General features: G+C 41.6%; 1 protein-coding gene and 1 long non-coding RNA gene across 9 annotated transcripts in view; both read left to right on the top strand.

The window, feature by feature from the left end:
- The window catches only part of LOC100060608 (immunoglobulin lambda variable 1-40), a 765,973-nt gene that overhangs the window by 85,764 nt on the left and 654,892 nt on the right, over positions 1-25,317 (top strand). The window lies entirely within an intron of this gene.
- LOC102148363 (uncharacterized) overlaps positions 10,102-25,317 on the top strand; it is a 72,870-nt gene continuing 57,654 nt past the window's right edge. For 5 of the 6 annotated variants that reach the window (XR_011441702.1, XR_011441704.1, XR_011441701.1 and 2 more), the window contains exon 1: positions 10,117-10,371. This is a non-coding gene — a long non-coding RNA (uncharacterized lncRNA). Of the gene's footprint in view, positions 10,372-25,317 lie in introns of all 6 variants that reach the window. The other variant, XR_011441706.1, reaches the window with a different exon arrangement.

Below are 25,317 nucleotides of genomic sequence, written 5' to 3'. Positions count from 1 at the left end.
ACCTTACACTGGGAGACTGATCTAATTCCAGGAAAATTTTTCTTTTATTTAGTCACTAAATATTTGCCATAAAAATAATCAATTTTAGAAATTTGGAAAATACGGATGTCCTACCGTTTCAACTAAACATTATTACGCACGTGATATTTTCACTTCCAGTCTTGCTTCTCTAACTATATGTGTGTGTACATTGGTCAGCAGCCAGCCAGGTTCACAACAGCCAGCCAGGAGTGGGCAAGTTCATTACAGAGAGGAGGGCTGGGGTGAGCAGTGATGCTCTCTGACCGAGCTATACAAGAGAGTTACAATGAGTGACGGGCACCAGGGTAATAACCAAGTAGTACTGTTATTCTCATATGTCAATCTTCCCAGGGGTGATAGCTCACAGAATTTGAACACTTCTTAGCCAGATTTTTATAATCTTATCAAATACCATTGAAATATCACCTATATTCTTACCTATTCTGGCCTAGATGCTGAGGAATGACCCCACACCAACAAAAGTTGGTGAGGTTGTTCTACATGGTGTCTGGATCTCTCAGAATCTGTGGCTAACCAGAAGCATGTGGGCTTTCTCCATGCTTTTTCTGCTAATTACTATGCCAACATTTGTGGTAATGTGCACCAATATCTGATCTGTGTGATGTGACCACAGAGGCTACCTTATACTGAAGGACAGTGATTGAGACCTCTGTATGCCCAGGTGATTCAGGAACATGGATGGATGTTGGGACACCCTTGCACTGGGACTAATGATCCAATTGTGGACTGATGAAGGCTGTAAAGTAGTTCAGAGCTTCAACACTGGGGCCACAGCCCTGCATTCACACTTAGACCCTTTCACACAGGAGCTCAAGAGCTTGGGTCACTCATCACTGCACCTCATTTTCTGAGGAGTGGGAACAGCAAACACACCCACAGATATGGCTGTGGTGAGTGATGAGCAAGTCAATGTATGTAAAGCATACAGTGGCTATGGGGTTTTCTTTGAGGACGGTGGCACTTACAATTGTGCTGTGTAACTAGGACGTATCTATGGAGGACTGACATTCTCTGTCATATGCGCTCCTGACACATTCACAACAACATCCAACAGACTCACACACAAGCACCCCTAAGGCCCCATGCACACAAATCCACACCCCTGAAGGGAACACAGCTGTTCCAGGGACTGCAGAATGTTGCCATAGTTCTTTACCTGGGCAAACAGTTCCTACATCACACTCCCCATCCTCATTCCCAGCAGGAAGCTGGAATCATGGAGGTTCTCCAGACTAAGGCCAGCAAGAAAGCCCCACCTTTCTGTTCATCTGGATTTTTCCTCAGCAAGTGAGTGTTCCAGAATGCAGACCATTTTCACATGTCATTGAGGTCACCTACAATTACAGAAAAGAAAACACTGAGGGTCAGATCATACTGTGTAGCTTTTATCAGATCTTGTGTCTTCTTAGTGAGTATAGAATACCAGAGAGAAAGCAGTAGTCAAGCCACGGGCACCAGAAGCATACAGGACACGTGGAAAAATACTAGCTTTTCCTATGGGCTGTAATTCTCAAGTCCATTTTGGTCTACAATTACAAAATTCTTAATCCAAAGAAAAATGCTACTAAGGATAAGTCCCCCTTCCACACAGTTTATAACTTGATTCTGCCATTTCTTTTCCTTCCTCCCCAAAGCCCCAGTTCATAGTTGTATATCATAGTTGCAAGTCATTCTAGTTCTTCTATGTGAACCGCCCTCAAAGCACGGCAACCGGCAGACAGGTGGTGTGGTTCCGTGACCAGGAAGTGAACCCAGGCTGCTGAAGAGGTGGGCAGGGAACGTTAACCACTAGGCAATAAGGGGTGGTTCAGTGATGCAGCCATTTTTAAATGCCCCCTTGAATCATGCATCTGTTTGTAAGAGTTTGTTTAAGTCAGTTCAGACTGCTGTAACAAAACACCATGGATGGGGCAGCTTAAATAACAGACATTTATTCTTCATAGTTCTGGAGAGGAGAATGGGAAAGAAAAAGGTGCCAGTGCACTTGGTGTGTGGTGAGGGCCTCTTCATGGCTTGTACACCACCCCCTTGTATCTGTTTTCTCACATGGCAAGGAGAAGGGAAGTTCTATTCTCTTGCTTTTCTTATGAGGATACTAACTCATCATGAGGGCTCCACCTTCATAACCTCATCCAAGGTTCCCTTCAAAAGACTCACCTCTTAATACATTTACTTGCAAGTTTAGGGCTATGGCATATGGATTTTGGGGGGAATGCAAATATTCAGTTTATAACCTTCTACCCTTCTATTCTCCCAAGATATGTATTCTAGCATAATTAATGTATATTGTTGTATTTTCAAATTTGAAACTAATTTTTAAAAATTCAAGAAGACAATATTTCTATGAGAGACAACCTTACTTTGGCACTTGATGGAGCCTGTTTGTCTGCCCTGCCAGTAGGAAGCTCCTCCGACTTGTTGTCTTGGGGTGCTATGAGGACTCAGAGTAACAGTCCTTCAGCGGTGGTGTTGCTCATGAAATACTCATGGAGCTTTGCATTATTTAGAGAAGTGGCTGGAGTGTATGGACGTGATTCTTTAAAAAGCATAGACTGAACTGAGATTGGCCAGTCTTGCTTAGTGGAAGAAGGAGAGAGAAATGAAAAGAGCAGAAAATAAATGAGAAAAAAAGTATTTGGCTTTGTAGAAAAAAGCAGCCTAATGCAATGTGAAATAGTCACAAATGATCCTAAACTACATGCAATGATTCGGTTACACATTTCCATTACTCCTCTCACCTATTGTGAAATTCTGCTGAGCTGGTGCTATCTTCTTGTCACCTCCCAAAACAATTTCACCCTCCAAAGGTACATATATTTACCACTGCAATTATCCTCTTTTCTATATGATTTTTTCATTTGATTACATGCAACATTTTATTAGGTGACTGGATTCAATTCTAGGTAAAACATTCCATTGTAACTATTGGCTAATACTTTGTCCTAATCAATTATGGAAGATAGGTGAAGCACAGGGTATTGTTAGGATAGTTAAATCATCCTCCATGACACTGTAATGGTGACATAAGACAGGATATATTTGAATGTAGAATGTAGAAATGTACAGCAAAAGAATAAATCCTAATGTAAATTAAGGAATTTAGTTAACAGCAATGTGTAAATATTGGTTCATTAACTGTTACGTGCACCACGTTAATGTAAGATTTTAATGACAGTAGGAACTGGCAGATGGGCGGAAGTATATGAAAACTTTATCTGCTCAATTTTTGTTGTTATTAATATAGAACTGTTTTAAATAGTAAAGTCTACTAATTAAAGAATAATATGGCAGCAGTATTTCCAAGAGAGATCTCTTTTGGCTAATGCTAAGTGAGCAGCTGATATATAAATATTAGTTCGACACATGGTTCATTGTTAAATGTGAGCCAAATTTGGACAATAAATGCATCTTTACTCCTGTAGTTGAAACACTACTGATTGACTTGGTAAGTTAAACTTTTCCTATGTAAATGAAGAAAGACATGGCTTAGCATTTTTATAGTATTTTCTTGAAAAAGGGACATGGAAAAATTATGATGATTATCCTTAAATTAACTTACACATTGAATTTTCACAGCACCTTCAATGGAGTCCTGTGTGTGGTGCACCCTGGCACGTGACAAGATGCCCATTGTTCTGACCCACTGCTGGAATTGGGCTGTATCTCTCCTTAAACAAAGTACAATTTTCTCTTTGTATCCATAAGGTTAGATCCTGGGATATGCAATCACACTAGAGAGAGCTTTTGACATACTGCTGGCAGAAGACCACAGGAAAGTCAATAATAAGTTATTCTCAGTTCAAACTTTTGATACCATTATTCACACGCTGCCCAACAGAACTACTTGCATTAAAGTTGTGCTTCCAGAAAAGCACACAGTTCAATGTTCACTTAAAACACTTGGATTGTGTGGGAAAATACTTTGATTTAGATGAGACAACACAAGCAGCAGAGCACAGTGACAGAGAGCATGGGTGCAGATGCCTGATGACCTGGGTTCAAATCCCACTTAGATGTCACACGACCCTAGGAAAGTTATATAACTGCTCTGTGTCTCAGTTCTCTGCGCTGTCATATGAAAACTTGAAGGGCCCATTTATTACTATTATATTATAGGGCTATCATTATTACAAACAAGCAAAGCTTTAAGACCAAGTACTGATTCATCACAAATGCTCAATAAGACTTTAGTTATTAAATGTCTGAAGAATAAGCTACATGTTGCTGGTGGTTGACTACAGAGAGGGGATGGCTACAGAACAGGGGAAGATGGAAGCTTATTCTCCAACCTTTACATGGGAAGGATGCCCACAGTTCATGGAGAATGTCTGTTTTCATCACCTCTGATCCCCATTGTAACCCTATGTGGGGTGCAGAACAGGGGACACAGCACACCTCTTGCAGTTGAAGGCAATTAAATTTAGAGAGGTTAAGTGACCTGTCCAGAGTCACAACACTGATGAATGAGAGATCTGAGGCAGGAATGTAGTTGGTTCCCTGGGTATAGAAATCTGAAAACCTGAGACCAGTAGATCACACCCCAGATGCCTGAATCAAGATCCTCCATCATTCTCTTCCTGAAAACAACCTGATGACAGGTTTCTGTGGGGAAAAAGTTCATGCCCTGGATGATGTGTCCAAACCAAAAGAAAAGTTGGTGGGGGCTAAATCCATGATCCAGCCTCTTGCCTCGACATTTCAATCCCTTATCCAAATGTGAAGCAATTTACCTGGATTGAAGCCCTTCAGAAGGAAAAGGGATGTTCAAACTTGTGTTCATCCTTCCCCAACATGCTCACACTGTCACCTGCCTCCTGGTGAGCCTTCCTGATGGTTAGGGGACCACCCTGAGTGACCAGTATCTGTGTGGCTCTCTGACTGCCTCAGAAGCCCAGATTTTCCACAGCAACTGTCACATGACGGTTCTGACAAGAACTAGCTTTCAGTCAACTGACCAACCCTGGATGAGCAGTTAATTTAAAACTATCTGGGAAAGTGGCTGTCTGAGCTGCTGCTTTGGTGGATTAATGAATTAAGTGTGTGACCCCAATATCCCGCTGACTATTGACCTGAGCTGCCCCTGTGCAGCCTTTGTAAAGGCCTGACTGAGAATCAGCTGTGGCTGCCCCAGCACTGAGGGTGCACCTTCCCTGCTCGCTCCTTCCTCAACAAATCTCTACAATGAACTCTCTACAATGTCCTCATCCTCCTCTAGACCCTGCAATGGCAGAGGAAAGTCCCATTTCCTCTTGGGAACTCCTCCATAGCCACAGCCTGTGACCCTCACCCCAGGACTGTCACAGAGGATCACCCAGACACTCCATCCCTCTGTCACTACAAGAATACTCCAGGGATTGTAGAAACATGGTGGAATTTTGTTACTTGGAAAATCAACTTATTTGACTAAAACTGCGAGCATCATTCCCAACAGGTGGCTGGGGCCAGGGCGGCACTCCAGACAAAAGCCAGCAAGTAAGCACCACAATTCTTACATTTTTTCATCAGACAGTGAATCTACAATATATACCATTTTCATCAGAGTGAATCTACAATATATACCATTTTGTCTTTTTCTTGATGCCACCTGCAATTACAAAAAGTAAACAGTCTTAGAAACAGATTACTCTGTGCACTGTTTGCACAGATCTTTTGCTCCCTTGGTGACTGAAAAATGAGATAGGAAAGTGTGGTCATGTCAAGGCCCACAAAAGCTAGAGGAGACAACACCTGTGGAAAAGGCAGGAGTTTGTCTTGGAGAATGTACCTGTCAGGGCCATTTTGGGAGACAGTTACAAAATTCTTAATCTGAAGAGGAAAAATCCCTACTGTAGAAAAGGCTCAGTAATGTACATTTTTAATCTGATACCACCAATTTTGCATCCATTCTTGAGTCAGGTGTCAATTGTAAGATCCTCCTCCTCAACCCCTTGACTAAACACTCTTAGGCAGTCAAAATTAGGGAGTGTGTAATGCGTATGATTAGGTGTGTATATCAGAAATTGATTGAAAAAGAAAGGAACCAAGAAAATCACAATTCTAACTTAGGCAAAGAAAGTCTCTCTTAGCTTGGTAATGCATGGGACCTCCCATCTGCCCTGTATTGATGAACATTCTCCACAAGATCTTTTTGGGGAGCAAGAAAGACACAGAATAACCATAAGTTCAATGGTGGTGCTGCTCATCAATTACTCAGGGAACTTGACATAGACCAAGGACCAGTGTTTATGGATGTGGTTGGTTCACAGGCACGGATTGAGCTGCTGTTGTACCATCTACTTGTTGGAAGAAGAAAGGGCAAGGAGAGGTACAAGAAAGAAATGAGAATAGAGCCCTTGGTACTCTAGGCGATGACATAGTAAAGCAACATAAAATAACCAATCTACAAACGTGTGAATACTAAAATACATGCTATGAATCCATGACAGAGTCCTGTCCCTTTCTGTCTTTTTTGAAGCCCAATGGAATTGTCTTCCAAGACTGTCGCCAAGGATCCACATACGTTTCCACTTCATTCATCATGTGCTGATTAGGAATTTGCCCTTGATTATTCACAAACTATTATTAGGGAACTGGATTCAATATCAGACACAAAATTTAATTTTATATATTCACTAATTTTTTGTTATAAAAATAATTAATTATTGAAGACTAGAAAATACTGAAATACACACATTTTAAAACAACCACTATCAATCATACATTTTCCTCACAATCTTCCTTTTCTATGCCATGTGTTTGTTTTACTTTGTGGTTGTCTATGACCGGCCAACTAACAGTGGACAGAGCATGATTAGGAGCCGCCCCTGCTGAGCACTAATGCTCTTTAAACCATCCATGCAAGAGAGTGGCCATTTGAATATCTATACTGGAGAAATTTCTATTCAAATCCTTTGCCTAATTTTGAATAGGGTTGTCTGTGTTTTTTGTTGTTGAGTTTTAGGGGTTCCATACATTTTCTGGATAATAATGCCTTATTAAGTATATGACTTGCAAATATTTTCTCACATTTTGTGGATTTCCTTTTAATCTGCTGATAGTGTCTTTTGATGCACATTTTACAAAAAAATCATGAATCCAGTTTGCAAATATATTTTGTTGTCTGCACATTTGGTGTCATCTCTAAGAAATCATTATAAAATGCAGTGTTGTGAAGCCCTTAGAAAAATGCCTGTTACAGAGTCGGTGCTAATGATTGTTCAATTAATAAATCCAGAAGTAAATTGGAAACTTAACCATGTTTCTTCCAGTGGCAGAAACTGGAAGGCTGTCAGGAAGGAAGGAGGAAACTCAGATTTTAATACACACACTTTTGTGCATTTTGAGTTTTCTATGAGAGCATTATTCTTATTGCTATTACTGTACAAAACAAATCAACAAGGAAAAATTTTTAAATTTCCTCAAAATACTGGCATAAAAACACCACTTCATTTTGCTCATGGACACAAGATAGGAATTCAGACAAGACATAGTGGGGATGGCTTCTTTCTACTCTATGATGTTGGGGCCTCAGCAGAGAAGACCCCCTGGCTGGGCCTGACTGGAAAACTAGGGGTTGGAATCCAGGGGAGGTGACTTCACTCCCATGTGTGTAGTTGATGCTGGATTTGGCTAGAGGACCTACATGAGACCTCCCCAAGTGACCTGGGCTTCCTCACAGCAGGGCAGTCCTAGGCCATTCAGATGAGGGTTCCACAGGGGAGTGACCTGGGTGACCAGACAGAGTGTCATGGTCATTTCAAACAAAACTTTAAGCATGACACAGTGTCATTTCCAAGCTATTGGTCAGTGACAAGGAGCACTAGAGTTAGCTCTGGGTAGAGGGAGGTACCTAGACCCCAGCTTTCAATGGGGGGAATGTCAGGTGGTAATGCAGCCCTCTCCCTGTGGCATCAGTAGAGAGCTTGTGGGTGCTGGATTCCCACTCTCCACCCAGCAGTGAAGGGGTGGGTGCTCCTCCACATACCCTCAGAGGTAGACACAGAGCAGGCCAAGAGCAGAGTGGGGACCTTTATCACTGCTATGTGGTAATGAGCTGCCCTGCCCTCCTGGAGTCAGTGTAGGCATATTTGCATCAATAAGGAGACACTCCTACCTCTCCCATTCAGGGAGTATCTGTGGAGGCTTGGTGGGAAGTCTGCACTCCTACCCCCTCCCAGCAGGGAAAAGATCTCCACCTGCAATGGGGAGTCTGAACATTTCCCCACACCTGGAAGGAATGAGGTGTTGCTCACCTCTTCTCCCCTGCTGGAGTGATGTAACAGAAAGCCAGCTAAGACAAAAAGTTTAAATACTACCCAAAGTCTCATAATACGATACCCAAAATGTTCAGCTTTCAATCGAAAATAATTCTTCATACTAAGAATCAGGAAAACACCACACAGTGAAGAAAGACAAACAATAGATGCCAACACAGACATGACAAAAATGTTAGAATTACCTATCTGACAATGATTAAAAGCAACTATTATCAAAATAAATTAACACACATATGAATAAACTTGAAATAAATGGAATAATTGAAAGTCTCAGCAAGGAGATGCAAAATATGTGAAGCAAAACTGATATCAGTGAAAGGAGAAGTAGATCCACAAATACACCTTATGACTTCAATAAAGCCTTCTTAACATCTGCTAAAAAACTCAACAGAAAGTCAGCAAGAATATAAGAGAACTCGACGTGATGAACTGATGAGATCCAAGCAACATTCATAGACACTAAATCCAACAACATAGAAGACGCATTAATTTAAAATGCACAAAAATATATAGACCGATATCCCTCACAATTATAGACATAAAATGCCTTAATATATTATCAAATTATATTTCACAATATATAAAATGAATTATATAGCATGTCCAACTGTGGATTACTGCAGAGATGCAAGCCTAGTTCAATAGGAAAAATCAATCAATGTAATTAACCATATGAAAAGATTAAAGAAGAAAAATCACATGATCATATCAATCCATGTATAAAACAATTTGACAAAATTTAACACTTATGATTAAAAAAAAATCTCAGTATGTTAGGCATAAAGAACAGCCTCACCCTGACAAAATGATCCACAAAAACCTACAGCAATCAGTATCCCTAACAAGGAAATATTTAACACTTTCCTCCTATCACTGAGAACAAGGCAAGGAGGCCCATACTCACTACTCTTATTTAATATCATACTGGAAGTTCCAGTGAGTGCAATGAGACAAGAAAAGAAAAGACATACATATAGAAAAAGAAGAAATGCAACCATGCCTTTTTTGCAAAGGACATGACTGTTTCCAGAGAAATTTCCACGGAATCTACAAATGAAAATTTCTATAAGTAATAAGTGGCTTCACCAAATTTGGAGGCCACAAAATTAGTATATAAAAATCATTTGCATTTCAGTATACTAGCAATGACAGCATTGGCAGAAATTTAAAGTATATAATCAGTTACTGTTCTTCAAAGATGAAAAACTTAAGTGTAATTCTAAGAAATACACAAAAAATTTGTAGAAATCTTGTACGGATCTTGGATTCTGAGAACTTTCAAATGCAGATGAAATTAATCCAAAAAAAATCGATCTAAATAAATGGAGAGATGCAGTACATTCGTGAGTCGGAAAATTTAGTATTGTAAAGAAGTCAATTTTCTTTTAAATTGATATATGTGTTTAATATAATTCCCATCAAAATCTCAACAAGACATTTTGTAGATACAGAAAAAATTATGCCAAAATGCGTATGGAAAAGCTAAGGAGCACGCATAGCTAAAACACTGAAATAAGAGAATAAAGTGGGAGAAATAAGGCCACAAGCTTGTAACAGTCAAAGTTACAGCGTTCAGAGCTGAATGGTTTTGGTAGAAGGATAGACGCAGATCAAGAGCACACGGTAGGCGTGGTTGGCGGCATTTTGGATGTCCATCACGCAGCCCTGCACAGCCCTCCTGCATTACTCACCGCGACCAGAGAGGGCGCTAAAGGAACTGGCCCTGAGGTGAGAAGCAGATTCCCCCGCCAGCCGGAAGTCCGCGGTGGGCGTGTCGGGGGGGGCGTGGTCGGCGCTTGGAGGCGGGGCCGCAGCAGCCAGCCCCTCCCCCAGGGCCCTCAGAGCCGGCGGCGGCGGCGACCGTTGGGCGTCAGCGACTTGGCAGCGGGGACATTGGCGGCAGCGGCCCCTCAGAGCCTGGACCCCGGTGAGGGCGCCGACCCCGGTCGTGTGTGGCAGGTGACAGTCGCGGGCGCTGAGCAGGGACCAGACTCCGCTCGCGCTCCTCGTCCTGAACGCGCTGACTGACTGGAAGGTGTCGCCGCCCCGCGTGCCCCCCGAGGAGGATGTGCAGGTTTGTCCTCAGGGACCGAGGGCTCCAGGCCCGGCCGAGGGGGCACAGGGCGGGGCTCAGGGCGTCCGAGTGGCTCCTGAGCCCGGAGTCAGTGGGTTTGGCTCATTTAACTTGAGGCTTTGGGAAGCACGAGGGTAAAATAGGGCGAATTGTGCAGGATTTCAACTCTAAACAGCCTCGTCGTTTAGGTCTTTTGGGTAATATTGAAATTTCAAAAACTGCAGAAAGTAGTTTGTCAACGGCTTTATCATCGATTGATGTGATAGCGATCACGGAAAATCACTGTTTTGCAGTTGCATTTCCTGTCGGTGTCATTTGGGGCAGTTTTGAGAGAAAACTACAAACCTTAGATGTGGTGGTTGAGAGGGTGGAACTGAAGGGCGGATGTCACTGACGTGAGAAGCTGGAGCAGGCGGATCAACGGTCAGAGAGCGGACCCGAGGGTCCCAGGGCCTGAGAGGGGGGCTGGGCGTTCATGTTCAATGGGAACAGGGTTTGTATGAGATGGGGAATGTTCTGGAAAAGGGTAGTGGTCATGGCTGCACAGCATTGCGGATGGACTTAATGCAGCTGCGTGCACACTTAAAGACGGTCGGAACGGTAAATTTTGGGTTATATAGATTTTACCATAATGAAAACAGATGATTAGGAGTGGAGAGCCGGGATCTTTGTGCCAGCTTGTCCTCAAAATGCTCCTTCCCGCTTTCCTGCGATCATTTGGGGCAGAGGGGATCTCCTTTCTAGATCCATTATGTGTCCCGGGAAGTTTATCGTGGAGATTTAAACAGTGTAATTTCTTTTAAGTCTTAATTAGTTTGCAAAGAAATTGGCTATCTGGGGTGAAAAGCCATAGGGAGTTAGGATTGGGGGAGAAAGGATTCCATCTTTCTTTCTTTCATATGGTAGTTCAAGTATCAGTTTTTGAGGAATCTCCATCCTGTTTTCCAAAGTGGCTACAACAGTTAACATCCCACCAGCAGTATATGAGTTCTCCTTTCTCCACGTCCTAAAACACACTTGCTATTTCTTGTCTGTTTGAATAGCCATTCTGCTTGGGTGTGAGGGGGTATCTCACTGTAGCTTTGATTTGCATTTCGCTAATCGTTAGTGATGAACATCTTTTCAAGTGCCTGTTGTTCATCTGTATATCTTCTTTGGAAAAATGTCTGTTCAGATCCTCTGCCCATTATTTAATTGGGTTTTACTGTTGATGTTGAGTTGTATGAATTCTTTATGTATTTTGGATACTAATCCAAATATTAATGCAAACATCTCCTAACTTAGTTTGTCTTTGCATTTTGTTGATGGTTTCCTTTGCTATGCAGAAGCTTTTTAGTTTGATGTAGCCCCATTTGTTTATTTTTCCTTTTGTTACTCTTGCCTAAGGGTGCATGATATTCAAAAAGATACTAAAGCTGACATTTAAGAGTATATTGCTTGTGTTTTCTTCTAGGACTTTTATGACTTCAGATCTTACATTCAAGTCTTTAATCCATTTTGAGTTAATTTTTGTGTATGGTGTAAGATAATGGTCTACTTTCATTCTTTTCCATGTGACTGTCCAATTTTCACAACACCATTTTTTGAAGACTTTCCTTTCTCTCTCGTACGTTCTTGGCTCCTTTGTCGAAAATTAGCTCCCCATGGATGCATGGTTTATTTCTGGGCTCTCAATTCTGTTCCATGGATCTGAGTGTCTGTTTTTCTGCCACTACCATGCTGTTTTGATTACTGTAGCTTTGTAGTCTATTTTGAATTCAGGAAGTGTGATACCTCCAGCTTTGTTCTTTTCTCTCAGGATTCCTTTGGCTATTCAGAGTTTTGTGTTGTTCCATATAAATTTTAGGATTCATCATTGTATTTCCATGAAAAATGTTGTTGAGATTCTCATTCACAGTGCATTGATTCTGCAGATTGCTTTATGTAATAATAAAGACATTTTAACTCTGTTTATTCTTCCAGTCCATGTACGTGGAATAGCTTTCCATTTCTTTATGTCTTCTTCAATTTCTTTCAATAATGTCATATTTTTCAGTGTATGGGTCTTTGACCTCCTTGGTTAAATTTATTCGTAGGTATTTTATTCACTTTTTTGAGACTGTAAATGGATTTTTATTTTTGATTTCTCTCTCTGCTAGTTCCTTGTTAGTGTGTAGAAATACAACTGATTTTCATATGTTGATTTTGTACCCTGAAACTTTACTGTATTCATTAATTATTTCTAGTAGTTTTTGGTTAATTCTTTAGGGTTTTCTACATAGAAAATCATGCCATCCAAAAATAATGACAGTTTAACTTCTTCCTTTCCAGTTCAGATCCTTTTTATTTCTTTTTATTGCCTAAATTCTCTGGCTAGGACTTCTAATACTATGTGGAATATAATGGTGAGAGTGTACATCCTTGTCTTGTTCCTGTCTTTAGAGGAATAGCTTTCACTTTTTCACCATTGAGTGTGATGTTTGCTGAGGGTTTGTGGTATATGGCCTTTATTACGTTCAGGTACTTTCCTTCTATTCCTACTTTATTGAGAGTCATTATCATAATTGGATATTGGATATTGACAAGTGCTTTCTCTGCATCTATTGAGATGTTCATGAGTTTTTTATTCTTCATTTTGTTAATGTGGTGTCTCACATTGATTGTTTTGTGGATGATGTTGAACCATCCCAGCATCCCTGGAATAAATCCCAATTCATCATGGTGTACGATTCTTTTAATGTATTGTTGTATTTGATTTGCTAATATTTTGTTAGGGATTTTTGCGTCTGTGTTCATCAGCAATATTAGTCTGTAACTTTCCTTTTTTCCATTGTCCTTATCTGGCTTTAGTTTTAGGGTAATGTTGGCCTCATAAAATGAGTTAGGGAGTGTCCCATCCTCTTCAACTTTTTGGAAGAATTTCATAAGGATAAATATTAAGTCTTTGAAAGTTTGGTAGAATTCACCAGAGAAGCCATTTGCTCCTGGACTTTTGTTTTCTGGGAGGTGTGTCTTACTGTTTTAGCTTTCTTACTAGTGACTGATCTATTCAGGCTCTTTATTTCTTCTTGATTCAGCTGCAGGAGGTTATATAATTCTAAGAATTTATCTTATTCTTCTGGGTTATTCAATATATTGGCATATGGCTTTTCTTGGTATTTTCTAATAATCTTTTCTATTTCTGTAATATCTGTTGTAATTTCTCTTCTTTCATTTCTCATTTTATTTGAACATTCTCTCTTTTTTTATTCGTGAGTCTTGCTAAGGGTTTGTCAATTTTGTTTTTCTTTTTGAACAAGCAGCTCTTATTTTCGAGGATCCTTTCTTTTCTTTTTTAGTCTATATTTCATTTATGTCTGATCTGATTTTTATTATTTCCTTCCTTCTGCTGACTTTGGGCTTATTTGTCTTTTTTCTCCTACTTCTTTTAGGTAGAGTTAGATTATTTATTTGAGATTTTTCCTGTTTTTTGAGGTATACTTGTATTGCTATAAACTTCACTCTCCATACTGCTTTTACTGCATCCTGTAAGTTTTGGTATGTGGTGTTTTCAATTTCATTTGTCTCCAGGTGTTTTTTTGATTTCTCCTTTGATTTCTTCATTGATCCAATAGTTGTTCAGTAGCATGTAGTTTAGTCTCCATGCATTTGTGAGTTTTCTAGTTTTCTTCTCCTAGTTGATTTCCAATTTCACACCACTGTGGTCAGAAAAGACGCTTGATATGATTTCAATCTTCTTAAATTTATTGATGCTTATTTTGTTTTCCAACATATGGTCTCTCTTTGAGAATGTTCCATGTGCACTTGAGAAGAATGTTTAGAATATCTATGCTGGTACTTTACAGTAGAATATTATATATAGAGAGAGAGAAAGTCCATCTGGTCTAGTGTTTGCTTTAATGCCAATGTTTCCTTGTTGACTTTCTGTCTGGATGACCTATCCATTATTGTATGTAGGGTGTTAAAGTCCCCTACTATTATTCTGTTGCTGTCAATTTCTTTCTTTACTTCTGTTAATAGTTCCTTTATATCATTTGGTGCTCCTATGTTTGATGCATACATATGAATATGTCATGTCTTCTGGGCGGAATGTCTTTTATCATTATGGAATGCTCATATTTGTCTCTTGCTATCTTTTTTGGCTTGAAGTCTATTTCGTCTAATATAAGTGTGGTGACACCTACTTTCTTTCAGTTGCTATTTGCTTGGAGTATTATCTTCCATCCATTCATTCTGAGCCTTTGTGTGTCTTTAGACCTGACTTAGCTCTCTTGGAGGCAGCATATTATTGGGTCTTGTCTTTTAATCTATCCAGCCACTCTGTGTCTTTTGATTGATGAATTCAATCTATTCCCATTTAGAGAGATTATTGATATGCGAGGGTTTAATACTGCTATTTTATCTATTGTTATCTGGTTGTTCTATGTTTCCTTGTTTCTTTTTCCTTGTAATTCTGTCTGCAGTTTCAGTCTGCTGGGTTTTTGTGATGTTTTTCTCATTTTCCTTTTTATTTATGATTTATTACTCTGCTCTCATTTTCCAGGTTTGTGGTTATCATAAGGTTTGTATAAAAGATCTCCTAGATGAGAGGTCCTTTTTCTCCTGATAGCACTTTATCTCCATTAGCCTATGAAGATACTATCCTTTTCTTCATCCTATTCTATGTTTTTATTGTCACAAATTATCCTTTATGTGTGGTGAGTTTGTTATATTAAAGTGGTTATAGTTATTTTTGATGTGTTTTTTTCCCATTTAGCCTTTATGGTATAACTGTTAACTTAGTATGATATAGAGTTGCAATTTTCTGATTCTGTCTGTGTCTTTATCACCAAGCAGAAATCTTGTCAACCTTTTCCTTTTAGTTTCAGGTACGGTGCTCCTTTGAACTTTTCTTCTAAGGGAGGTCTACTGGTGATAAACTCTCTCAGATTTGTTTGTGAAAGCCTTTGTTTCTCCTTTATATCTGAAGGAGAACTTTGCTGGATAGAGTATTTTTGGCTGATAGTGTTTGTCTTTCAATATTTTGAATATATCATTCCAGTCTCTCCTAGCCTGTAGAGTTTCTGCTGAAGAATTTGTTGATAGCTTCATGGGGGTTCCCTTTGTAAATTATTTTCATCTCTCTGGCCACCCTCAATATCCTTTCTCATCATTGACTTTTGAGTTTTAATGTTACATGCCTTGGAGAGGTCTTTTTGCATTGAGATACTTAGGAGTTCTATTTCTTTCATGTACTGGTATATCCAGTTCTTTCCTCAGGATTGGGAAATTCTCAGCTATTGTTTCTTTGACTAAGCTCTCTGCTCCTTTCTCACTCTCTTCTCCTTCTGGGATACCTGTTATCCTTATGTTGCTTTTCCTAATGGACTCATATATTCCTCATAGAATTTCTTTATTTTTAAAAAAAATGTTAGTTCTCTCTCCTCTTCTACCTGAATCATTTCTACGTCTCTATCTTTGAGTTTGCTACTTCTCTCTTTGATATGGGCTGCTCTATTTCCAGTGCTTTCTACTTTATTTTTCATCTCATTCATCGTGTTCTTCTCCTGAATTTCTGTTTGTTTGTTTCTTGAAAGTTTCAGTCTCTTTGATGATGTACTTCTTCTCTTCATTAATTTTATTTCTGAGCTCATTGAATTGTCTGAGTTTTCTTGTAGCTCATTCAGTTTCTTCATGACAGCTATTTGAGTTCCCTGTCAGTCAGATGGCAGTCTTCCATGACTTCCAGTTTGATTTCTGGAGACTTCTCATTTCCTTTTTGTTCTGCCTTGTTACTGTAGTTCTTCATGGTGCTTGATGAGTTGATCCTCTGCCCCTGCATTTGTGGCAGTAAACACCTTTCTTATTTGGGTAAGACTTTGGGTACTTTGATTCTAGGCTGCTTCTGCATGTTTTTGAGAGCCTGCACATTTCACCGTCCACTGCCACTGCAGAGGCATTGTCAGTATGGTCCCTGTGCTGCTTGTGATTCCAAGGTTGTTGGTGCCTTGATGTTTATGATGTTCCTGCATTCTCAGGTGTCACCATCAGGGTCACCAGCCTGCAAACACTTCCTCTGCATTTGGAGTCTCCTGAGTGTCATATTTTCCCACTGGCTCTCCATGGGCTTGGGTGAGGCTGCCCTGTGCTCCACTTGTGCTGCTGCTCCCAGGTTTTATGGCAGCATTGCTGCCAGGAGCAGTAGGTTCACAGGTGTCACTGTCACTGCTGGGTGACCAGGGTCTTGTAGACATTCCCTGCTGCTGGTAGAGTGTGTGTCAGGAGTGCCACCACTGGGGGCTGGGTCGTGGGTTCTGCTGTGGCTCCTGAAGCCTCAGGTCTCAGGTGCCATTTGCCACTGCTGGAGAAAGGGCAAGGGCTGAGACATGAGTACCATTGCTGCTCCTGCAGCATTTGGATGAGTTTGACTATTTTAGAAATCTCATATTACTGGAACTGTGCCGTATTACAGTATTTGTCCTTCTGTGTCTGGCTTATTTCACTTAGCATAATGCCCCTTGAGGTTCATTCATGTTGTAGCATATGGCAGGATTTCCTTTTTGTTTTTTTGGTTCCTCACTGAATTATATTCCATTGCATGTATATATTAATTTTTCCTTACTGTTTCATTTGTCAGAGGACATTTACGTTGTTTCTACCTCATGAATATTGTGCATAATGCTGCAATGAACACAGGAGTGAAATTTTCTCTTTGTGATCCTGATTTCAATTTTTTAGATAAGTACCCAGAAGTGGGAGAGCTGCATCATATAGTAGTTGTACTTTTAATTTTTTGAGGAAATCCTGTCCTATTTGCCACAGTGGCTGCATCACTTTACATCAAACATTTGCCCATTTTTCAATCAGGTTATTTGACTTTTTCTGTTATGTCATAGGTGTTCTTTTATGTATTTTTTATAATAACCTCATATCAGATATATAGCTTACAAATATTTTTTTCCCATTCTCTAAGTTGTCTTTTCACTTGCTGTTTCCTTTGCTGTGTATATTTTCAGATAATTGTGACCTCCCTTTTCTAATTTTTGTTTTTGTGTCCTGTGATTTGATGTCATGCCCAAGAAATCATTGCCAACACCAATGTCATTATCCTTTTATTCTGTTTTCTTCTAAAACTTTTACAGTCTCCATTATTGTTTAATTCTAATCCACTTGGAAATCATTTCTGTGTATGGTGTTAGATCAGACACCTCAATTTTATTCTTTTGAATATGCATATTCAGTTTTCTGCAAACCTTTTGTTGGAGAGCTATTGTTTCTCCATTGTGTATTCTTGGCAACCTTGTTGAAGATCAGTTGACCATATATGCATGACTTTATTTCTGGGCTCTCTATTCTGTTTCATTTGTATAGATGTCTGTCTTTCTTCCAGTGTAATACTTCATTGACTATTGTAGCTTTGCAATATGTTTTGAAATCAGGAATTATGAGACCTCCAGCTTTGTTCTTTCTCAACTTTGTTTTTTTCTGTTTGAGCTATTTTGTGGTTCCATGTAAAGTTTAGGGTCAAATATTTTTCTTTCTGTAACAGATAGCATTTGGATTTTGAAAGTAATTGCACTGAGTCTATGTAACACCTTGGGTAGTATAGATGTTTTACCAATACTAATTCTTCCAATGGACATTGGATATCTTTCTGTTGATTTGTGTCTTTTTCAATTTATTTCATCAATGTTCTTTAGTTGTCACTGTACAGATGTTTCAGTTCCTTGGTTAAATTTATTTCTGAGCATTTTATTCATTTTGATGTCATTGTAAATGGGATTGTTTTCCAAATTTCTTTTGCAGGTAGTGTGTTGTTAGTGTGTGGAAGCACAACTGACTTTTGTATTTTGTTTTTGTATTCTGAAAATGTTCTAAATTTGTTTGTTTATTCTAACAGGTTTTGGTGGAGTCTTTAGAGTTATCTATATATAATATCCTATCATCTGCAGAGACAGTTTTAACTGTTCCTTTCTGATTTGGATGTCTTTTATTTCTTCTTCTTGCCTAATTGCTCTAGCCAGGACTTCCAGTGGTATAGTCAGTAGAAGTGGTGAGAGTGGGCATCCTTGTGTTCTTTCTGATCTTAGAGGAAAATCTTTCAGCTTTTCATCATCTGGTACAATGTTAGCTGTGATTCTGCCATATATGACCTTTATTATCTTGAGGTAGAGCCCTTCTATTTTGAGTTGGTTGAATTTTTTGGTCTTGTTTTTATCATGAAAGAGTGTTGAAAGTTGTTGAATGCTTCTTATACATCAATTGAGAGGATCATGTGTTTTTTGTCCTTCATACTGTTAATGTACTATATTACACTGATTGATTTTCATATGTTAAACCATCCTTGCATTCTAGCAAATATCTTACTTGTTCATAATGTATAAATTTTTTAAGGTACTGTTGAATTTGGTTTGCTGGTATGTTTTTTTGGGGGGGGGGTTGGATTTTTGTGTAAATATTTATTAGGGATATTTTTGTGTTGTTTTGTTTATTGGTTTGTGTTTTCTTTATCTACATCTTATTTCATTGAAGATGGTATTTAAGGTGCTGGCTTTGGCCATTTTGGTGAGTTATTCGGTTTTCCTGCATTTGTTTCATGTGTACATGTTATTGTACTTTGATTTTTCTCCTGTCATCCTGTCTCATGTCAACTTAATTCTTAGACTAACCAGAAGGACCTAGAGGGTAGAGGAATTGTCATCCTCCCCTACAGTGGGAACCCTGCCTGTCACTCTTCCCCGGGAAATACAGCACCTGATTCTTGGCTCCAGCTCCTCTGTGTGTTGAAGTCAGGGATTTGGGGCTGGGTGTGTTCTCACTGTTTATATTCTCTGGAGGAGAGTGTTCAAGATTGGAATTAGGAAATTGTACATTTTTCTAAATGGATACACAATTTAACACAACCAATTTGAATGAAGTTTCAAAAATGTAAACTGAGGAATAAAACAAAATTATAAGACGCATTTATAACTCTGCATAATGTATTGGAGAAGGGGACATGAAAAGTAGGGTCAAATATTCTGAGAAGAGTTAGATAGCCCATTTGTTGTCACCACATTCACAGAATCCTTGTGAACATACTTCTAGAGCAGCAGTTCTGGTTTCCCATCTTGGAGGACTCTTGGTATAAAGCTAAGAACTTTTCACCTGCCATCAAATCTGACCTCCCCACTGACAGAGTGACAAAATGGAGGACAAGGTGTCCATCAGCGCAGAACCACTGAGTTGGGTCATCATAGGATTTTCAGAGTGAACATATGCCCCACACTGTGGCGCCCACCTGGTGTTCTCTATATAAGTGTGTTTTTATATCTTATAGTGCATCATTGAAGAGTAAATAGTTTGTTTGAAAAATTGAATAGAGTGTCACAATAATTGTTCTCTGTTTCTGGAAACGAGCTATATGTAGGAAAAAGACCTGCACCCCAACTATAGTGGAGAGTGAAAATTTCAGAGTGATAGGCCTTAAAGCTGACATGATGGAAATAAATACAGTACATTTTTTTTTATTTGAAATACCAACCCACCCATTTCTACCATTTCTGAGATGTCACCTGACATTTCTAGGACAAAGAACATAAAATTTGTTCCTATTTAAATGAAAAGTAGCAAATGGTATACATTTTCAGTATTAATATGAATAATTGCTGGGGCTGGCCCAGTGGCACAGCATTTAAGTTCGTGCACTCCACTTCAGTGTCCCAGGGTTTGCTGTTTCGGATCCCAGGCACGGACCTACGCATCACTTGTCCAGCCATGCTATGGCAGGCCTTCTACATATAAAGTAGAGGAAGATGGGCACGGATGTTAGCTCAGGGACAATCTTCCTCCACAAAAAGAGGAGGATTGGGGGCAGATGTTAGCTCAGGGATAATCTTCCTCAAAAAAAAAAAAGATGAATAATTTCTGAGGCTCTAATATATAGCATGGTGACTATAGTTAATAATACATTGTTGAACACTTTAAACTTGTTAAGAGAGTAGATCTTAAGTATTCTCACCAAATACAAAAAGGTGATGGATGTGTTAATTAACTTATTGTGGTAATCATTTGAAAATGTGTGTGTATATATGTATTAAATCACCACATTTCACACCTTAAATATAATAAATATTTACTTGTTAATTATACCTCCACACATTTGGAAAACAGAATCCTTGGAAATTCCATTTGAAAAGCCATATTTATCTGAGTTATCAAATTATGTAAATTCTTCTCTAGTCATCTCTATATATTACCTACTTTTTCTCTCTATGCAACAGAGACTATGTATTTAGTGAACTTCCTATCTCTATGAATTCACTGAGAAATTTGTGTTCATTGTCACTGTGAAAGGCTAAATTATTCACTGAGAAATTAGTAAAGAAATATCACAATATTTTCAGTAGTACAGTTCTGTTACAGTGAACAGGTTGGGTAAAAAATTACATAATTATTTTGTAAATGGAGTATTTTAGATACAAAAAAGAGTAAGATTAAAGCTGTGTTCTAGTTAATAATTTGATGCTCAATCACACACGTTTATTATTTTTTCACGAAAACTATACGTAGGAAGAGAAGTGATGATACACAAAATACACAGAACAGGTAAAAATTTTAGGACAAAAGCGAGAGAGTAGCCAAGTTTAAAGCAAAATTGGTCTCTTTCATGGTATGAAATTCTTCAGTACAAATGCCCATCATGGCTGATTCATGGCACATTTCTACCTATATTTGTGTGTGTGTGTGTGTGTGTGTGTGTGTGTGTGTGGAAGGGAAAGAGAAAGAAATAAAAGGGAAAGAGTAGACAAAATACACCTTTCTGAATGTTTCCTTAAGAAGGTGCCTGGTGGGGATAAATAGAGGCAGCTGTGCAGGTCCCCGGACCTCTAGCATGACCCCTGCTCAAAATAGCCCATCACCTCAGCTCCATCCGCTCTAATGTGTGGTCATTGTCATCTTCTGATGTGAGGGTCCCTGTGGGCCATAGGATGGTGTGAAACCTCCCTTCCCCTGTCACTCAGCCATGGCTCAGTCACTCAAAGTCTGCTTTCCTTGTCTCCTGGGGTCTCAATCCTTAAGCCCCCTTCACTCCTCAGTCTCTCCCTCCTACAAGGGTCTCGGTTTCACCCTGGGGACGCTGCCCTCTTCGTGGAGCCCCATCCGCTTATGTCCCAGGGCTGCAGCCCCAGCGTCATCCTGGACAGCTGTGCTGAGAGGTGGGTCCCAGAGCAGCCGACCTCTGTCTGTCTGAGGATGAAGGACAGCCTCTTCTCAATACCTCCCTGCCTTGCTCCTGTTGATGGACCCCCATCCCCACCAGGGGGGACATGAGAGGCATGAAGGGGGAGGGTCCAGGGGCCTGCACCTGCCTCAGTGGAAAGTGGGGTCAGAGAGAGGGGGAGGGCCTCCACCTTCCCAAAGAGTGAGACGCGGCTGGTCTCAGGGCCTTTGTCCTTCTGCTGTGAGAAAGCAGCACAAATTGTCCCTCTGGGGCCGGTTCTCAGGGCCCTGCACTCCACTGTGTAACAACTGAAGGGGCATCAGTGAGCCCACCATGTGAGGAGGCCTCTCTATGAAACTGAGGGGTCAGTGTGGGGAGGAGGTTGCAGCCCAGTGAAGGCCTGGGTGAGGGTCCCACCCTTTTGTGAGGAGGGGACTGTGGAGAAGGCAATGCTTAGGGAGGCCCTGCCCTCCCGCAGGTGGGATGCTGACAGTGTATTCTGACATGGTGCAAAGCGCACCAGGGCCAGCAGGGGGCGCGGTGGGCGTGTGTCTGAACCACATGTGATGAGAGAGAGCTGTGAGCCAAGCACCTGGCTGCTTAGCTGGTGCCCTCTGCTCAGTGACGCCTGGGCCCCAGCAGATCCTTCCTCCCAAGGTCCCAGAAGAGCCCATATCATAAGTTACCAGCTCCATGTCATCCAATGATAAACTCCAAGGCAAAGGGCATTGAATCTTGGTTCACAGACAGGCTGGGAGAGGTGAGGGGAGGAGAAGGGAAACAATTTGGATGAAGGGCTTTGCTCCCATCAGAGTGAGGGAAGGGATGAGGGATAGATAATTGGGCAGCCCTGTGTCATCTGGGGGAGGGAGAGAGAGCTCTGGGGTGTCTCCATCATGGTCCAGACCCCTCTCCTCACCCTCCTCACTCATTCACAGGTGACTGGACTCTAGGGTCAGGTCGGGTCCCTAGGAGGATACAGGGACCTTTCCTTCCCCTTGGTGTCCAGCCTGGGGTGTGGGAAGGGCCCTGACTCTCCACCTCTGTGACTCTGTGTCCCTCATTTCAGGGTCCTGGGCACGTCTTTGCTGACCCAGCCATCCTCGGTGTCAGGGACCCTGGACCAGGAGGTCACCATCTCCTGCTCCGGGAACAGCAACATTGGATCCCATAATGTGTGTTGGTTCCAGCTGTCAGTGGTGCTGCCCCAAAACTCTGACTCTTGGAAGTACCAGGCCCTGAGAGATTCCAGATGATTCTCTCTAAGTCAGGCAACGTGGTCTCTTTGACCACCTGTGGGCTCCAGCCTGAGGATCAGGTGATTCTTACTGTCACACATATGACAGAGACCTCAGTGTACTCAGTGCTGTGTGCCCACGAGGAAGTGAGACATAAACCACCCCCTGGGGCCCCTGATCACACCTTCACTCCTCTGTGATTGACGTCACCTCTGTCACCAGCATCTGAGGGTCTGAGACCCCTACATGGGTCTATCGATCTGAGCATGTCCCTTCCTCTGATCCCCTGTAGACTGAGCCATTCCTATCGATGCACCCTCTGCCTGCTCATGTCCACACAGGCAGGAGCTCCTTTTCCAGGGCACCTGGTCTCTCCAGAGAGACAGTGATGGGGACAGAGGGAGGCTGACTCCAGTCATGTCAGAAACAAGAAGGACCTAGAGACTGCGCTGGAGCCGACACAGATCTCACACGGATCCCATGCTCCTGGTGACGACAGTGTTAGGAAAATAAGTGTATTAAATTTTGGGGGTCTAATTCTCATGAAAAACCGAAAGAGAAAATATTCTTCATTTTTGGACTTATAATCGATGATCTAATAAAATTCTGTGAATACTCTGCTGATGCAGCTGAAAGTCAAGCTGCTGTGGCCTCTTTGTAGTGACGGGGACATCCCTCAACCCACACCCCCAGTGTCTGGAATCCCAGCTGCCCAGGTCCCTCTCTGACACCAGGAGCAGCTTCATGAAGAGCATTGGGACAATAGTCCTCCTCTAACCGGAGGGCGCAGGTGTGTCAGAGAGGCCAGGTGGGGTGGGGTCTGAGGGCATGTGGGACAGTGTGGGACAATCCTGAGATGGCCCCTCCCAGCTGGGAAGCCACCCAGGGCTCCAGGGTGTTCAGCCATCAGTGCGCTCACTGGGCTGTGCTGACCTCCAGGACCCAGGGTCATCAAGAGCCAGGGCCTCCACCCCCTGGGTCAGCTCATCCCTCCTCTACCTCCATCTCCCTGTGAGGACCAGGGCAGGGAGGCCAGGGGCAGACAGAGAGCAAGGGCTGATTTGAGTGTATCCACTCCACCCCCCATGGAAGTTTCAGGAGATACAGAGAGATTTAGGGCAGCTCCATCTCCACAGCAGAGCTTTAGGGCTCAGAGTCTGAGTCTCCCCTGTGCCCTGGGCTCCTCTCCTCCTCACCTCCTCACTCCCTTCACAGGTGAGTGTGACTTACCTGGGGGACGGAAATCCAACCCCAGCTCTGCTCCACACCCCCACCCTCCTTCACAGTGAGCTGGGATCCTGCCCACACACCCCTCTCTGTGCCCTACAGTGTCTGTGGCCCAGGCAGGGCTGACTCAGCCGCCCTCAGTGACCAACTTCCCAGGACAGACAGTCACAATCATTTGTACTGGAAACAGCAACAATGTTGGCAGTGAGAGGGCAGGGTGGCTGTAGCAGCTCCCAGGCCAGGTCTCCAATATCCTGACCAGCAGGAATAAGAACAGGGCTTTCAGAGTCTCTGAGAGATTCTCTGACTCCAGGTCAGGCAGCGTGGCCTCCTGAGCATCTCTGGGCTCCAGCCTGAGGACGAGGCTGATTATCACTCCTCCATGTGGGACAGCAGCCTCAGTGCTAGCACTGTGCCCCAGGCAAGTGGGGAAGACAGACACAAACCCGGAGCTCCCCAGGCTCACCCAGCACATAGTGACCTCCCAGAGCACCATTCACTGTCCAGGAAAGGACAGGGGTTTGGTTCCAGCTGACAATACTGTGGACTATTCATGACTATTTAAAATAATGATATGAATAATAAAGAATGGGCCTGCACAATTAACAAATGTATATAGGCAACATCGTTATGGATATATTTGTAGCTATATAAATATATGTACATTCACATGCAATAATAATTGGGAAAAAAATGATTTAAGATTTAAGAAAGGGAATATTTGTTTTCCCAGATGTTTCTTTTCTATTCCATTTGGAGATGCTGGATTCCCATGCTTAGAGAATCCATCTCTTCAACCTCGAGGGACAGTTCACCAGGGCAACTTGCAACCAGCCTCCCCTTTTTCTGACCTTGGCACCTACCTGACCTCAGACTTGAGGGCCAGTCCCCATCTCTGTCAGGGAGATCACTTGACTCACCCTACAGATCCCAACTGACATATCATAGCTTTGTTCAGGCTCCTTTGGCCCAATCTCCCCGTGCACACCCAACATGCCCACAGGACAACGTGCACACTACAACCTGTGCACAGGGTAATGTCAGCATAGGTTTGCTCCTGTTGCACCTTTTCACTGTCCTCTCACATACCACATGCAGTGTCTACAACAGCAGGCAAGGTTGTGCTCTAGGATACAGTGGAGAGAGATTGACAAATGCTGGGTTTCCAATGAGATAAAAGTCCAAGTGTGAGAGCATCACTGTTCCCATGGTGATCCTAGAAAAGCCTTTCTCACTCTGCTGTCTTGACAATAACATCAGCGAAGACTACAGCAATAACACTCTGCATGGTGTGCATAAGTATCATGTGCATGGATATCA

This window comes from Equus caballus, chromosome 8, assembly GCF_041296265.1.
Source record: "Equus caballus isolate H_3958 breed thoroughbred chromosome 8, TB-T2T, whole genome shotgun sequence".
Classification (NCBI taxonomy): Eukaryota; Metazoa; Chordata; class Mammalia; order Perissodactyla; family Equidae; genus Equus; species Equus caballus.
This window is presented reverse-complemented; position numbering and strand designations above follow the sequence as displayed.